Genomic DNA, 15,728 nt, shown 5'->3' with positions numbered 1-15,728 from the left:
GTTTGCTAATGCTCCATGTGCAAAGATAGGTTAGCGGGCATCCATTAAATTAGCTAACTCAATTTCCTGATATTTACCTAAAAGCTAAAAACACAGAAAACTTTTTTTTTGTCTGACTTTTACTAGACTTAGAAATAGAATATTATTAGAAGAACATCATCAGAGGGTCTACCATTGGCAATTCATAATAGTCATAATTGACATTAACATTGACTTTAGGCATATTAAAGTATGGTCCATAGTTACTGGATTTATCTAGATCTGTTACTATTAATAAGATTTAATTGACACAAGATGTGGTTATTCATACACACACATTTTATATACATATGCTCAAGGGCACTTCAGCCCAACACCACCCCATGTTAACCAAACTACATGTCTTTGAACTGTGGGGTTAACCAGAGCTGACACAGGGAGAACACACAAACTCCACACAGAAAGGCCCCCACCAGCCGCTGGGCTCAAACCCAGAACCTTCTTGCTGTGAGGCGACAGTGTGAACCACTCCATCCCCCTGCTGCACAAGTTAATAAATTTTTAAAGCCTCCCCGTCGGGGAATCGAACCCCGGTCTTCCGCGTGACAGGCGGAGATACTGTCCACTATACTAACGAGGATGACGCAATAGCCTTCATTTATCAATAAAAAATGTGGTTTGGAAAGCACTTACTGCTGGGGTCAACAGCGTTCCTGTCAATAATCAAACTCCAGCTGATGTTTTCATATTTAATTTATAGGCCTACATCCGTGATATTGGACAGATCACACAGCACTCAACTGTTCCTTTTCAAAATTCAACACCACCCACCCCGCTTGCTTATCTATCTATCTATCTATCTATCTATCTATCTATCAATCATTCTTTCAAAAAAGCTCATTGGTCAGACATTTCTCTCCCTGCGTGCAATGGCTAATAAAGCTGTAAAGGCACCTCCAATCCAGTGTCACTAACCTGATCCAGTGTTAAGTGCAGCTCAGGTTTCTCTTCATTGACGCATAAATCTTTCGCCTTTTACTAAAGATTTCTGTGGAGAGAAATGTTAATGAGTTCAGTATATTTTTGCAGGCTTTGCTCTGGCAGAGCTGAACATTTTTAGTCAACAAATGTTAGAACTATTGATCGTTTTGCATTAAAGCATCTCCCACACGCCCCAAAAGATGATGTCTCTCTTCAAAAGGATCCAGCTGTTGGGGGCGGAGTCTAGCTGTGTTTACCTTTCTGGATTTTAATATGTGGAAGTGGTATATTTAAAGCCATTAGCTGCAGGAAATTATCATTTTGCTGCATTTTGGCTAGGGTCCAGTGTAGTATCTATTCTAATCAATTTAATATTTGATTTGTTCTTTAAACGAGAGTGTTATATCCAGCAGGTTTTTTTTTTTTTTAGAGTAAGGAGCTGGGATTGGAGTTTGCTCTTTTCATATACCAATCTAATGTTATAGTACATCTGTCTTTGTTCTTGAGAAAGCTTTTTTTTCCTTATTTAACACACTCTTTAAATGAAATTGATAAATGTTTTTTTAGAGTAGAGAATAAAAAGAATTTGTTCCTTTTATTGTATACATTCATATGGTACTATAGTAGATTTAGGAATAGTTACCTTATTTTAAAAAAGAAAAAAAAATATTTTGCCTGCCCTAACTTTTTTCCCTATTTTTTGGTTTTCTCCATGCTCAACAACACAGGTGTAGAATTGGGTGTGGGCGGTATGGGAGAGAAATGTTAACGAGCTCAACGTAAGTTATTGCTTTTCGGCCTTTTGGTTAAGGTCAAGTGTGGTATCTATTCTTATCAATTTAATATCTGATATGTTCTGTAAATGAAAATGTTATATCAAGCAGATTATTTTTTTTAGAACAGGGAGCTGGAATGGGGGTTTGCTCCTATCAACCTGATATTGTAGTATTTTCAGGAATAATGCCTTTGCTCAAAAAAAGGATTTTTTAATTCTTATTTGACACTCTTTAAGTGAAGTTAATAAATGTTTTTTTTTTTACAGTAGATAATTAAAATAGGAATTTGGTTCTTTTATTCTATACGCTCATGTGGTATTATACTAGATTTAGGAATGGTTACCGTATTTTAAAAAAGAAAGAAAAAAAATCTTTATTTTGCCTGCCCTAACTTTTTCCCTATTTTCTGGTTTTCTCCATGCTCAACAACACAGGTGTAGAATTGGGTGTGGGCGGTGTGGGCGTGTCCCTACCAATATTTCTGACTGAAGAAAAAAAAATCCCGCCCCGTGCGCGGTACACAAAGGGTTACTGTAGGTTCCCACTGGGCGAAACACCACGCCCAGTTCGCTCATGAATATTCACTCTGGGGGCGTGGCCGCGAAAATAGCCCGCACTTTTGGCTACCGTGTCAATTAGCAAGTGCGGTTGCAGTGATGATGATAACGATGGTTTATTTCAAACATGTAAACAAACAATGAATAAATAAGCAGATAACAAGAAAAACAAAACAGCATTTGCAACAAGAACACGTAAAAAGCCACTAAATTAGAAAATAAACCTTAAATAATATAGGTAATAATAATATATCAAAACAAAAGAAAACAAGACAAAAATACAAACAAGCAGGGACGTGCACAGGATTATAGAGGGGCAGGGGCTCAAAGTCAGAAAAAGGGCAGCAAGTGCATTATTTTTTACCCCGGTCCTTTCCAAAATATGGAACTGTAGAATTAAAATTAACGTACTAAGAGGAAGGTAAGTACTTAGCTATGTGTCCTGTGTTGGTGAAAGTGATATGCAATTACCATTTCTTTTGTGTCAGCAAAATTGTCACTCACATTATCATAGGCTTGGAAGACATGCAAAGCAATAAAACACTGGTGCATTATTAGGCTTTTTTATTGTTAAAGATTTAACATTGAACAGTGAAACCTGAACTTTGAACAAATAAGTAAATAGCCTAATGGACAAAATGATAAAAAATCAGTCCTTCTTCTCATAAGGTAGAAGCCTAACATTCCAGGGGCCTTAAAGCAGTAACCTTCTGGGGGCCATGTCCCTGTAGATATTAATGACCTCATTGTGATTTATCGGTATGTCTTTTTCAATTGAGAGGAGAAGGAGATCAGAGAGCCTCTCTTCTTTGCATAGGCATCTGAGTACATTTTTCACAAGCTTTTGTTTTTGTTTTTTTCTGAAACATAACCCACATTTGATTTGAGCACATTGTGGAAGAGGTCGACGACTAGTTATATATACAAGAGGAGAATGTAAGCTTCCCGACGATATATGATACTTGCATGTACACCGAAGCACGCCCGAGGCAATCGATTGTGAACAGTAACAGGTCAGGTCATGTCAGTTAACAAGCAGATTATTAAACTACAGAGACTTAAATTACTCGCACAAATGTCAGTAGCCCTGAAACGACACAGGCTCGCGGAGACTCACAAGAAACGTGTGCAACAGAAAGAAACGTCTAAATCTATGGATGATTTCCTCCGACCTAAAAACGACTCTCTAGCTGACAAAGTGACTGCGGCAGAGGTGACGAGTGTGTATCACACTGCCCAACACGCAATATCATATCGGGCAGGAGATTGTGGCACAAAGCTAGCTTCAACGATGTATCAGGACTCCGACATTGCGAAGATGATGGCATGTGGTCGGACAAAGGCAGAAGCCATCGTCACGGACGTGCTTGCCCCTGCCTCCGTCGAAGATTGCTTGAAAGTCCTCAGAAGACCACTGAATGAGCAACGAGAGACAACAACCAAAGGTAAAGCTAAAAGTTATATTAATGGATGTAACAGTGTTGCGTTAGCTATCTAGCTAACGTCAGTGAAAAAAATAAAAGTTAATTTAATTCTGTCTCTTATCTCTCTTCCTTATTTCATTCAGATGCATACATGTCAACCTATACGGAATGTCTGTATTTTATACGGATTTGATTCAATAAACGTAGTATACGGGCGTACAAATAAAGTTATACGGATTCTTTAAAAAAACTTCAATATTTATTTAGAGCTATAATAAATTCCCACGATGATAAAAGAGCGCATAACATTTACAAACGTACTGTACGCCACAGAAAGCACAAACAGCCAGTAAAGAGTCTTATGAAATCGCGCGTTATCTTGTGGTAGCGAGACTTCGTTCCACTTTTGATCATGCGCACACCGCATTGCAAGAATCCCGCCAACCAGGAAGTATTTTGTTTGAAATGCGTATTTCCATCTGAGCGACTTTCACTAGCGACTGAAAAGATTCTGAATGGGCACTCCGGCAAGATCAACACAGACACTTGCTGTGACATGCAGCCTAGTGAGGTATTGGTGCAGAGTGCTAAAAAAGCTGTCATGGAGTACAATTCAGAACATTAGAGTGGCACTTTGTGTTTTTGTCGAACATTGGAGCTTTGTATTCATTCTGAAGGTTTATTGTTATTAATACTGAATAAAAAGTAACTGGGATATATCATTGTTAATTATCATTCAAATTTTAGGTAAATTATTTTAATTTGCATCTTATACAGATTTTATAAGGGAAATACGGATTTTGGAGGTTGGCTATACAGGTTTGATTGACCAAAGGTTGACATGTATGCAGATGCTGGTGAGTCCTAAACATGTCCCCAAAGGCCTAAAGGTGTCCCCAAACACAGAAGAGTTTTTGCTGTGGTTGTGAGTTAAGAGACTTTTTTTCTACTGTTTCTGTGGTGCTGAGCCACTACAATTCCTGTTAATCCACTGAAAACTAAATGGAGACTTGCCACTATTCCTGCTGTACTGATGCACTGCAAAGCCTCAGACTCAATGTTATATTATGATTGATTTAAAGTGAATAAATTGTAATGGAAAATAAATAAAACTGAGTAGCTTCAGTAAATCATAAGTGGAAGTGTGTCTGTCAAGTCATTGAATGGTCAAAATATTATGAATGTTTATTTAAAAAAAAAACACATTTGGTGGCCTGTTCATGACCATACATCACCAATAACAGCAGAATAGGGTATTATTGATATACCATGTAAGGTAGTATGTGCTAGAAATGGGTAAACCACTATCTGTGAGTCTTCCAGCGGCCGGCGCGGCGCCGTCCCACATTGTCCCTCAAGAACATACCCCTTTTCCCCCCTTGGGTTTATGAGCAGGTGGTCACCCTACCCTACAAACGCCCAGATGTCATGTCCATACAGTTTGAAAGGGCTAACTGTTAGACCACAGCTCACATGTTCCAGCTGCCTCACTGTCCGCCTCCTCTGTTATCATTGTGGCAGCGCGTGCAGCGGCTTCTTCCCTCTCACTCAGTCCGTGCACGCCCTCTCTCTGGCCGCACGCGAGCGGAGCAGCAATGGACAGAGAAGCGGCAGCTCAACGCACACAGCCACCCCGGATTACAGCACACACAGCCACCCCGGATTACAGCGCACACAGCCACCCCGGATTACAGCGCACACAACCACCCTGCATTACAGCGCACACAGCCACCCCGGATTACAGCGCACACAGCCACCCCGGATTACAGAGCACACAACCACCTCGGATTACAGCGCACACAGCCACCCCGGGTTACAGCGCACACAGCCACCCCGGATTACAGCGCACACAGCCACCCCGGATTACAGCGCACACAACCACCCCGGATTACAGCGCACACAGCCACCCCGGATTACAGCGCACACAGCCACCCCGGATTACAGCGCACACAACCACCCCGGATTACAGCGCACACAGCCACCCCGGATTACAGTGCACACAGCCACCCCGGATTACAGAGCACACAACCACCTCGGATTACAGCGCACACAGCCACCCCGGATTACAGCGCACACAGCCACCCCAGATTACAGCGCACACAGCCACCCTGGATTACAGTGCACACAACCACCCCGGATTACAAGAACATTGGTAGATTGCCGTGGAGTTTTTGTACCGCCGTTGTTTTAAACTTCTAACAGGACTGTATTATTTATTATTAGGATTATTATTATTATTATTATTATTTTAAAAGGGCAACATTTAATTAGAGGCAAAAAGGGCAGGGGCTCAAGCACCCCTAAAGCCCTATGTGTGCATGTGCCTGCAAACAAGGACGCACTAAGCAGTTTTGAGTTTACATGTCCGAAAAGGAGTGGGCTGAAGTAAAAACTTATTTAATCCCACCCCTCTACTTTAGTCAATATAAATTGATTATCGAGCTTCCTTATATATACACACACACACACTGGGGGGGGGGGGGGGGGGCAGGAGGGGCCGTGGCCACCCCAGGGCACACCTTGGCCCCGCCCTGGCCACCCCAGGGCCGGACAATAAAATTTATAAAACCAGTATGTCCCACGAAATGTTAGTTCCGCCCGCTGGATTTTTGTTCCGCCTATTTGGTTTCTGCGGGGATGCATATTACCGTAGCACATAAACGTTTCGCGTGTTCAAGCAGCAGGTGGTATCAGATAGTCATGCTCTAGTCCTACAACACAACAACCTACGAACTATGTGAATGTGCGATTAATTTGGGAGGTAAGTTATTCATCTCATACTTTCTTCAAGTTCTCACTTTGTAGATATGCAGTTACAATTCTGTCCTCAGACAATTCAGAGTTTCCAGAAATCTCCTGAATTTCCAGAAATCTCCACTTTGCCTGGGGTTTTCGAAAGTATCCGTTTTCAGTGACTGAAACCTTCGTTTACATGTAAATGCAACCGTATAGATAAATATGTGTCTTTATAGATATCCGGCTACAGTGGGATTTGTGCTGTGGGCACACATAGATAGATACTAGATACACAGTAGATATAGAGAAGTTGTGTGATGTTTATATTAATGTGTGTGAGATGTTGTGTGTTACTGGTGGGAGTACACATTGATTAATAATTGTCACACTCATACATACACAACATTCATGCATTCTCTCAACACACACTGTCCCCCTACCCCTCTCATGCGCCACATTTCTATATTTACATGTAACACACTCACTCATACACAACACTTATGCACTCTCTTAACACACTGTCTATCTCTCTCACACACACACAATTTGTGCACTACATTTCTATATTTACATGTAACATTCATACACTCTCAACACAGACACACAACTCATGCACTAAATTTTTATATTTAAATGTAACACTCATGCACTGTCTTAACACTCACTCTCTCTCACTCATATATGAACACACACTTCACTCTCTTAACACACGCTATGTCTTTCTCTCACTCACTATAAGATACAACTCATGCACTCTCAACACACACCCTCTCTTACACACACACACCACTCATGCATGATGCACTACATTTCTATATTTACATGTAACACACTCACTGGTATACACAACACTCTCAACACACACACCACTCATGCACTACATTTCTATATTCACGTATAACACACACAACACTCATGCACTCTGAACGTACACTCTCACACACACGCACAACTTATGCACTTCATTTTTGTATTTACATGTAACATATCTTCACACAGGGCGGCACGGTGGTGTAGTGGTTAGCGCTGTCGCCTCACAGCAAGAAGGTCCTGGGTTCGAACCCCGGGTCCGGCGAGGGCCTTTCTGTGTGGAGTTTGCATGTTCTCCCCGTGTCCGCGTGGGTTTCCTCCGGGTGCTCCGGTTTCCCCCACAGTCCAAAGACATGCAGGTTAGGTTAACTGGTGACTCTAAATTGACCGTAGGTGTGAATGTGAGTGTGAATGGTTGTCTGTGTCTATGTGTCAGCCCTGTGATGACCTGGCGACTTGTCCAGGGTGTACCCCGCCTTTCGCCCGTAGTCAGCTGGGATAGGCTCCAGCTTGCCTGCGACCCTGTAGAAGGATAAAGCGGCTAGAGATAATGAGATGAGATGAGATATCTTCACACACACAGAGCTCATTTATATCTACATGCAGTGCACATACTTTCCCCCCGTCTCTCTCACACACACACCACTCATGCACTACACCTCATCTATGTCATGTGTTACATCAGTGTAACACTTGCACTCACTCACACACACGCACGCGCACACACACACAAACACATTTTGTAACTCAACACATTTAGTTTGTACAGTACTTACAATGGACAATATCACAACGTGTTGTGTTTACATATGTTGTATGTATGAGTTAAGTATACAAGTATTTTCCTTTTCCTGAGCAAAGCACTCTTTATTCAAGCCTGACTAATATCCTTACTACTTCCCAGGTGCCTGGGGCAGGTGATCTTTTAGTTTTTACTTCTGCATTTTAGTAGTGATCATTAAAATCCTGATGCTTAACTAGAGTAAACAAGTTGGATGGTTTCTTTGTTTTGCAGATGCTTTATGTTACATAAATAAATGAATACATTAATTTCTGACCTCTTGGCTCACATGGGTTTTGTTCATGAGTTAGGCACCAGATATGCCACCAGATACATCAGAATACAGGAACTCAAATCTAGCTAATTCAAAATTTCCCGGGGAAGGACCCCCGGACCCCCTCACCTCACCTTTATTTAGTCACAGCATGGCCACCCCCTGTATATCCTTGGCCCCCCTTTGGCCACCCCATGTAAAAAATCCTGGCTCCGCCACTGAATTCAACACTGGGGATTTTGCTGTTTGTGTTTGGTGATGGTTCATGCTCAAAGCCTGATGAGTCCACTTCTTACTGTGGTTATTTTCTGTGTTCTTCAATACTCTCACTCCTGCTATAATTGACCTTAAAAGATGCTGAAAAATCAGCATTCTAAGGCACTGTATACATTCGACACAGACTGTCCATTCCAGTGTGTTGAAGCTGAATACATGTACACTACCACAACTGGATCGGAATATTCAAAAAATAAATAAATAAACAAACCCATCACTATTTCTGCCTGGTTTCAAACCAGGGACCTTTCGTATGTTAGACAAACATGATAACCACTACACTACAGAAACCTCAGCACTTGGACCGATCAGCTGTTGCCTGGGCCTCAAGTTCAGAAGCAATGGCACTTAGGCATCTGTCCCCAGGCCAGGCACGCAGCGTTGGTGGTATAGTGGCTAGCATAGCTGCCTTCCAAGCAGTTGACCTGGGTTCGATTCCCGGCCAACGCACAACCTTTAACGCTTCGTTTCTCTGATGAAAGGCAGAGAGCGTGGCCAGGCACCCGGGAGGAAACGGCAGCAATGGATCGGTTGCTCGTCACTGCCTTGCCAAGGAGGTGACTGAGGGCCGCTCCTTCTGCTTTCCGCTCGCGTTGCATGCAGTCGAATGGCATTGGTTTGCGCAAACCTGGGAGTGCTTCAAGGACACGGGTGCCTGCGTGCTTGTCTTTCATTGGCGGCAAGCTGCTTCGTTGCATGTTTTCCACAAACAGAGGACTGCACAGTCACGGTTTGAGAGTCAATAAGCAAATGTGTTTGAATGTTGGCCGGCAAATACTCGTTGAGACATGATGAAGCATTCCAGAGTCAGTGCCACTTTGCAGCATTCTGATGCCGTGTGCAGCCCTGTTGACCTGACCTCACTCCGTAAACGAGCAACGAAGTGGCATTTGAGAACACCGCCTCCCCGTGACGAATTGCAATGTCCGTGCTTCCACAGTCAACAGAAATGTAGATCGTGCCCGATTTTGTTTTTAAAGCAGCCGTCACGGACCTTGATGGAAAACCAGAGAGGCAGGGAAACCGTGCAAACGAGGTTTTGTCCCGACGGTCGTCTGCACCTAGGAGAACATGACAACCACTAAGCTACAGAAAGCAATCCGGTCACGGTAAGGGTCTGTCTTTCTGGCTGTTTCGAGGGTACCTGATTTTAGCAAGACGATAACTGGAAGTGCCGGCAAGGGCCTTTCTGTGCGGAGTTTGCATGTTCTCCCCGTGTCCGCGTTGGTTTCCTCCGGGTGCTCCGGTTTCCCCCACAGTCCAAAGACATGCAGTTTAGGTTAACTGGTGACTCTAAATTGACCGTAGGTGTGAATGTGAGTGTGAATGGTTGTCTGTGTCTATGTGTCAGCCCTGTGATGACCTGGCAACTTGTCCAGGGTGTACCCCGGCTTTCGCCCATAGTCAGCTGGGATAGGCTCCAGGTTGCCTGTGACCCTGTAGAAGGATAACTCGGCTAGAGATAATGAGACGAGATGAGATAACTGGACGTTAAGGGAAGCAGAACTCAAAAGGCAAAGTATGGCTCTGCCAGGTTTCTCAGGAGCGTCTATTCGCTTGTCAGGTGAAAGGGGAAACCACTGCACAGCAGAAAACACGCAAAGCTTTTTCAGCATCTCGGTTTGGGACTGTTCCAAAAGGCACGGACGGAGCAGAGATCGCAGCTCGCCATTTGTTCGCCGCCAAGCTCAAAAAAATGAGCACCGATTCCGCCCAGTTTCGAATCGGGGACCATTCTCGTGTTAAGCGAACGTGGCAGCCACTACAGAAGAAAGCAAATATCTGCTATGTCTGCAAATCTTATGAAGACAAGGAGGCTTAGGGACCAAAGCGCAGCGTGTGAAGAAAATGTACCTGGCTCCACATGTTGCTGGTGTTTTCGTTCTGCTCGCACAGCTTTCTGACTACCAGGGAAGAAATAACAGAACAAAGCTTGCAGGCAAGCAATGTGATCCACCATCTCTGGACTACTGTTTACTTCTGCTGCGCACTGTGCAATGCCTTCTGTCGATGACGCATTCTTGATGACAAATTTCTGCTGAAAACTCATGGAGACCCTTGCTCATGCCAAGGTTCCCAGAAGCCTGACCTAAACCCGTTCAAGAACTCGTTCCCTGGTGGTCGGAAATCCGTGCGAGCAGAGTGAAAATAACAGCAACATGCGGAGCCAGCTACATTTTCTCCACACGCTGCGTTTTGGTGCCTGAGCCCACTTGTCTTCATAAGACTTCAAACACATCGTGCAACTTGCACTCCAGCACACAACGTCAGGGGAGGGGAAAGAAGGAAGGAAGGAAATAAATAAATAGGCAGCACGGTGGTGTAGTGGTTAGCACAGTCGCCTCATGGCAAGAAGGTTCTGGGTTTGACCCCAGCGGCCAGCGGGGGCCTTTCTGTGTGGAGTTTGCATGCTCTCCCTGTGTCTGTGTGGGTTTCCTCTGGGTGCTCCGGTTTCCCCCACAGTCCAAAGACATGCAGTTAGGTTGAAGTGGGGCGGCCTTGGGCTGGGGTGCCCTTGAGCAAGGTACCGAACCCCTGACTGCTCCCCGGGCGCTCTGGGCTGCCCACTGCTCTGGGTGTGTGTGTGTGTGTTTGTTCACTGCTTCAGATGGGTTAAATGCAGAGGATGAATTTCACTGTGCTTGAAGTGTGCATGTGACGAATAAAGATAGATAGATAAGCCACCAGCTCTATTTTTGACTCTGTCAGGGTTATGGAAAAGAGGAGAGAGCAGGAACGCATTCCCCCACTTTCAGAAATTATACAGTTGATATTCCTGCATTTGAGAAATTCACAAAGATCTGCACAACCCCAGTGAAATTCCCTCCATCCACGGTGCATCCTCAACAACCATTTCCTGCTCAAAACTCGTGGAAACGCTAGCTGGGTACTGAGGATAAAAAAAAGTCTGAACAAAACCTGTTTCCTAGTGTTCAGAAACCCAGCAATACACAGAACCAGAGAGATTTTTTCCACACATTAACCTTAAGAGCACAGCCCTCCTTGCTCCTCAAAAACTTCAAGCAGCCAGTAGCTCTTGATATAAAACACCTGAACACCAAAAAAAAGAAAAACTTCAAAAAGACAAACAGCTCTATCTTTGATTCCAACAGATTTATGCAAAAGAGGAGAGCACGAACACAGTCCCCCACTATCAGAAATTATGCAGTTAAGGTTTCTGCATTTAAGAAATTCATAAAGGTTAACACAGCCTGAGTGCAATGGCTGGGCCTCACTTTGGGCAAACCACCTTTTTGATCATGGTATTGCCCCTGCCAGATAAATATAAGATTCGTTACCTGGCTGAGATGTAACCCTGCAAGGGTGTAGGCTGCTCCATGAGGGCAGCCAAAGCGTCCGAGCAGGGTTTTGCATAATTTTTGGCCCCCCCTCTTCCAAGTTATCACAAGACACTGGTGGTGATTTCATGTGCGCTCCCTCTACTGGTCAGACAAGATATGGACCCGACAAGACTTTGCACCGACCTACACGTAGCCCTTTTCCACCAACAGGGAACGGGTTCCCTTCTGGTTCGTGCACCAAAGTTTGAGCCGTTCGGAGCATTTTGGTCAAAAACCCATTGGTTCAGACAGTGGTTTAATTGCCTTTTGTAAGGAGGAGGAGCCTTTACACTCACAGTGGTCAATATCTCTCAAAACATTTTTATTTATCACACCATTGGTTTAATACATATTTTATCAACTTATGGCCTACTTATTTATATCTCACATCAGTGAACATATTGCTAACTTATTAAGCCTATGTTTCACCATCAATCTACACTGTAATTTGTAAAACTTATTCACAATATACACCACCAATTCACATATTAGCAATAGTTATTTACATCTCATCAATCTACACTATTATTTGCATTACTTGTTTACATCTCACACCATCAATTCACATATTAACAATAGTTCTTTACATTTCACACCATAAATCTACATCGATCAAATCAATTGTTTGCTAAACTTACTTACATGTCACAACATCAAACCACATATCAGCAATAGCCAGTCAAGTCAAGTCAAGTCAACTTTATTGTCAAATATGCTATACATGCTCGACATACAGCACAGATGAAATATCAGTCCTCTCTGACCCACGGTGCAAACTGGCAATGCAATAAATAAAAATAGAATAATTGAAAAAAACAAACAATATAAACAGTATAAACACTCTAGATAGGAACTAGACATAGACTAAACACTCAAACAGTATAAACAGTATAAATAAACAGTATAAACACTAGATAAGAACAAGACAGACTAAACACTCAAACAGACAATATAAACAGTATAAACACTCAAGATATGAACTAGACTAAACACTCATACACACACACACACACACACACACATATAAATTGGTATAAATAACCAAACAGTCAAGGGCACTTGAGGTATAGCAGGTAAACATGAAACATGAAATAAGCAGTATAAACAAACTAGCAGCTGTTAAGGTGAGGTAGTGCGGAATAGTGCAAATGGGCGAGGTAAAGTGAGATGTGCGGTCCCTGAGTTCAGTGTGTTAATGAACGATGAGATGTATGTGTGTGTGTGTGTTGGGGGGGGAACTGTGAGGATGACATATCAGATGCTGAAGGGGGGTGTGCGAGCAGAATCTGTGGCAGGGGGGGAGTTGAGCCTCCTGACTGCCTGGTGAAAGAAACTGCTCTTGAGCATGCTGGTTTTGGCCCAGAGACTCCACAGTCTCCTCCCCGACGGCAGCAGGCTGAAGAGGCTGTGAGATGGGTCACCTGCAATCCTGATGGCTTTGAGGGTGAGGCGGGAGTTATATATATCCATAAGAGAAAGGAGAGAGACACCAATGATCCTCTCAGCTGCTCTCACGATGTGCTGCAGAGTCTTGCAGCAGGACACGGTCCAGGCGCCGTACCACACGGTGATGCAGCTGGTCAGGATGTTCTCGATGGTGCCTCTTTAGAATGTGTGCATGATGGGGGCCGGGACTCTTGCTCTCCTCAGTTTGCGGAGGAAGTCCAGACGCTGTTGGGCTTTTTTGGCCAGTGATGCGGTGTTGTTGTTCCAGGACAGGTCTTCAGAGATGTGCACACCCAGAAACTTGGTGCTGCTCACCCTCTCCACTGCAGCACCGTCAATAGATAGTGGAGCATGCTGGGTGTGCTCTCTCCTGAAGTCCATAACAATCTCCTTCGTCTTCTCCACGTTCAGATGGAGTTTGTTGTCCTTGCACCACATTACAATTTAATTTACAACTTTCCAAATAAGACTTAGATCAAGTTTCTCCTGCCTTTCGTGTCTCTGTCTACATGCTCCTGGGGAGACTCCCAGAGCGTCTGGGAGACTAGGGATGTCTGAATCATTTAATTTTGTTATTTCGTCTAGTCTTAGTACCCCACAGCAACCTCATAACGTTGGCCGACCAAAGCAACATTGGATTGGGGGTCGAGCATGCGAGCCAATGGAAAAGTCCAGGCTGCCAGTTCTCACTATCACGAGGGAGGTTTGCTAACGCTCCATGCGCAAAGATATGTTAGCGGGCATCCATTAAATTAGCTAACTCAATTTTCTGATATTTACCTAAAAGCTAAAAACACAGAAAACTTTTTTTTTGTCTGACTTTTACTAGACTTAGAAATAGAATATTATTAGAACATCATCAGAGGGTCTACCATTGGCAATTTATAATAGTCATAATTGACATTAACATTAGGTATATTAAAGTATGGTCTATAGTCACTGGATTTATCTAGATCTGTTACTATTAATAAGATTTAATTGACACAAAACGTGATTATTCATATATACACGCTCAAGGGCACTTCCACCCAACGTTAACCAAACTACAGTACATGTCTTTGAACTGTGGAGTTAACCAGAGCTGACACAGGGAGAACACACAAACAGGCCCCCGCCAGCCGCTGGGCTCAAACCCAGAACCTTCTTGCTGTGAGGCGATAGTGTGAACCACTCCATCCCCCTGCTGCACAAGTTATTTTTAAAGTCTCCCCATTGGGGAATCGAACCCCGGTCTTCCGCGTGACAGGCGGAGATACTGCCCACTAAACTAACGAGGATGATGCGATAGCTCTCATTTATCAATAAAAAATGTGGTATGGAAAGCACTTACTGCTGGGGTCAACAGCGTTCCTGTCAATAATCAAACTCCAGCTGATGTTTTCATATTTAATATATAGGCCTACATCCGTGATATTGGACAGATCACACAACACGCAACTGTTCCTTTTCAAAATTCAACACCCCCCACCCCGCTTGCTTATCTATCTATCTATCTATCTATCTATCTATCGATCGATCGATCTTTCTTTCAAAAAAGCTTGTTGGTCAGACATTTCTCTGCCTGTGTGCAATGGTTAATAAAGCTGTAAAGGTGTAAGAGATTGGCCCAGGCCACCTTACCCTATACCAGCTTTCTGCACCTCCAATCCAGTGTCACTAACCTGATCCAGTGTTCAGTGCAGCTCAGGTTTCTCTTCATTGACGCATAAATCTTTTGCCTTTTACTAAAGATTTCCGTGGAGAGAAATGTTAATGAGTTCAGTATATTTTTGTAGGCTTTGCTCTGGCGGAGCTGAATGTTTTTAGTCAACAAATGTTAGAACTATTGATCTTTTTGCATAAAAGCATCTCCTACACACCTCAAAAGCCGATGTCTCTCTTCAAAAGGATCCAGCTGTTGGGGGCGGAGTCTAGCTGTGTTTACTTTTCTGGATTTTAATATGTGGAAGTGGTATATTTAAAGCTATTCACTGAAGTAGTTTATCATTTTTCCGCATTTTAACCAGTATCGAGTGTAATATTTGTTCTAATCAATTTGATGTCTGATTTGTTCTCTTAACAAGAGCGTTAAGCAGATTGTTTTTTTAGAACAAGGAGTTGGGGTAGGGGTTTGCTCTTTCAGCTCCATGTACTAACCTGATGTTGTAGTACCTCTATCTTTGTTCTCGAAAAAGTTTATTTTTTCTTATTTAATAAATGGGTTTTTTAGAGTAGAGAATAAAAATAGTAGTTTAGTCCTTTTATTCTATGCTCTCGTGTGGTATTATAGTAGATTTAGGAATGGTTACCTTATTTTAAAAGAGAAAGAAAAAAAATATTTGTTTTGTCTGCCCTAACTTTTTCCCTA

The 15,728-nt window shown here is 43.1% G+C and overlaps 7 non-coding genes and 2 pseudogenes across 7 annotated transcripts; 6 read left to right on the top strand and 3 right to left on the bottom strand.

Annotated features, from left to right (window-relative positions):
• Positions 1–547: 547 nt before the first annotated feature.
• Positions 548–619, bottom strand: trnad-guc (transfer RNA aspartic acid (anticodon GUC)). The gene has a single exon. It is a non-coding gene; the product is annotated as a tRNA-Asp (tRNA).
• Positions 620–972: 353 nt separating this feature from the next.
• On the top strand, positions 973–1,087 carry LOC132895571 (U5 spliceosomal RNA). The gene has a single exon (XR_009655778.1). It is a non-coding gene; the product is annotated as a U5 spliceosomal RNA (small nuclear RNA).
• A 188-nt stretch (positions 1,088–1,275) lies between these two features.
• On the top strand, positions 1,276–1,476 carry LOC132898571 (U2 spliceosomal RNA; annotated as a pseudogene).
• Positions 1,477–1,746: 270 nt separating this feature from the next.
• LOC132898144 (U2 spliceosomal RNA) lies at positions 1,747–1,926 on the top strand (annotated as a pseudogene).
• A 6,886-nt stretch (positions 1,927–8,812) lies between these two features.
• Positions 8,813–8,885, bottom strand: trnav-aac (transfer RNA valine (anticodon AAC)). Its single transcript has one exon. It is a non-coding gene; the product is annotated as a tRNA-Val (tRNA).
• Positions 8,886–8,972: 87 nt separating this feature from the next.
• Positions 8,973–9,044, top strand: trnag-ucc (transfer RNA glycine (anticodon UCC)). The gene has a single exon. It is a non-coding gene; the product is annotated as a tRNA-Gly (tRNA).
• Positions 9,045–11,717: 2,673 nt separating this feature from the next.
• Positions 11,718–11,881, bottom strand: LOC132896840 (U1 spliceosomal RNA). Its single transcript, XR_009656184.1, has one exon. It is a non-coding gene; the product is annotated as a U1 spliceosomal RNA (small nuclear RNA).
• A 3,179-nt stretch (positions 11,882–15,060) lies between these two features.
• On the top strand, positions 15,061–15,175 carry LOC132899194 (U5 spliceosomal RNA). Its single transcript, XR_009656661.1, has one exon. It is a non-coding gene; the product is annotated as a U5 spliceosomal RNA (small nuclear RNA).
• Positions 15,176–15,363: 188 nt separating this feature from the next.
• On the top strand, positions 15,364–15,553 carry LOC132898424 (U2 spliceosomal RNA). Its single transcript, XR_009656512.1, has one exon. It is a non-coding gene; the product is annotated as a U2 spliceosomal RNA (small nuclear RNA).
• Positions 15,554–15,728: the final 175 nt, after the last annotated feature.

This window comes from Neoarius graeffei, chromosome 1, assembly GCF_027579695.1.
Source record: "Neoarius graeffei isolate fNeoGra1 chromosome 1, fNeoGra1.pri, whole genome shotgun sequence".
Taxonomy (NCBI): Eukaryota; Metazoa; Chordata; class Actinopteri; order Siluriformes; family Ariidae; genus Neoarius; species Neoarius graeffei.
This window is presented reverse-complemented; position numbering and strand designations above follow the sequence as displayed.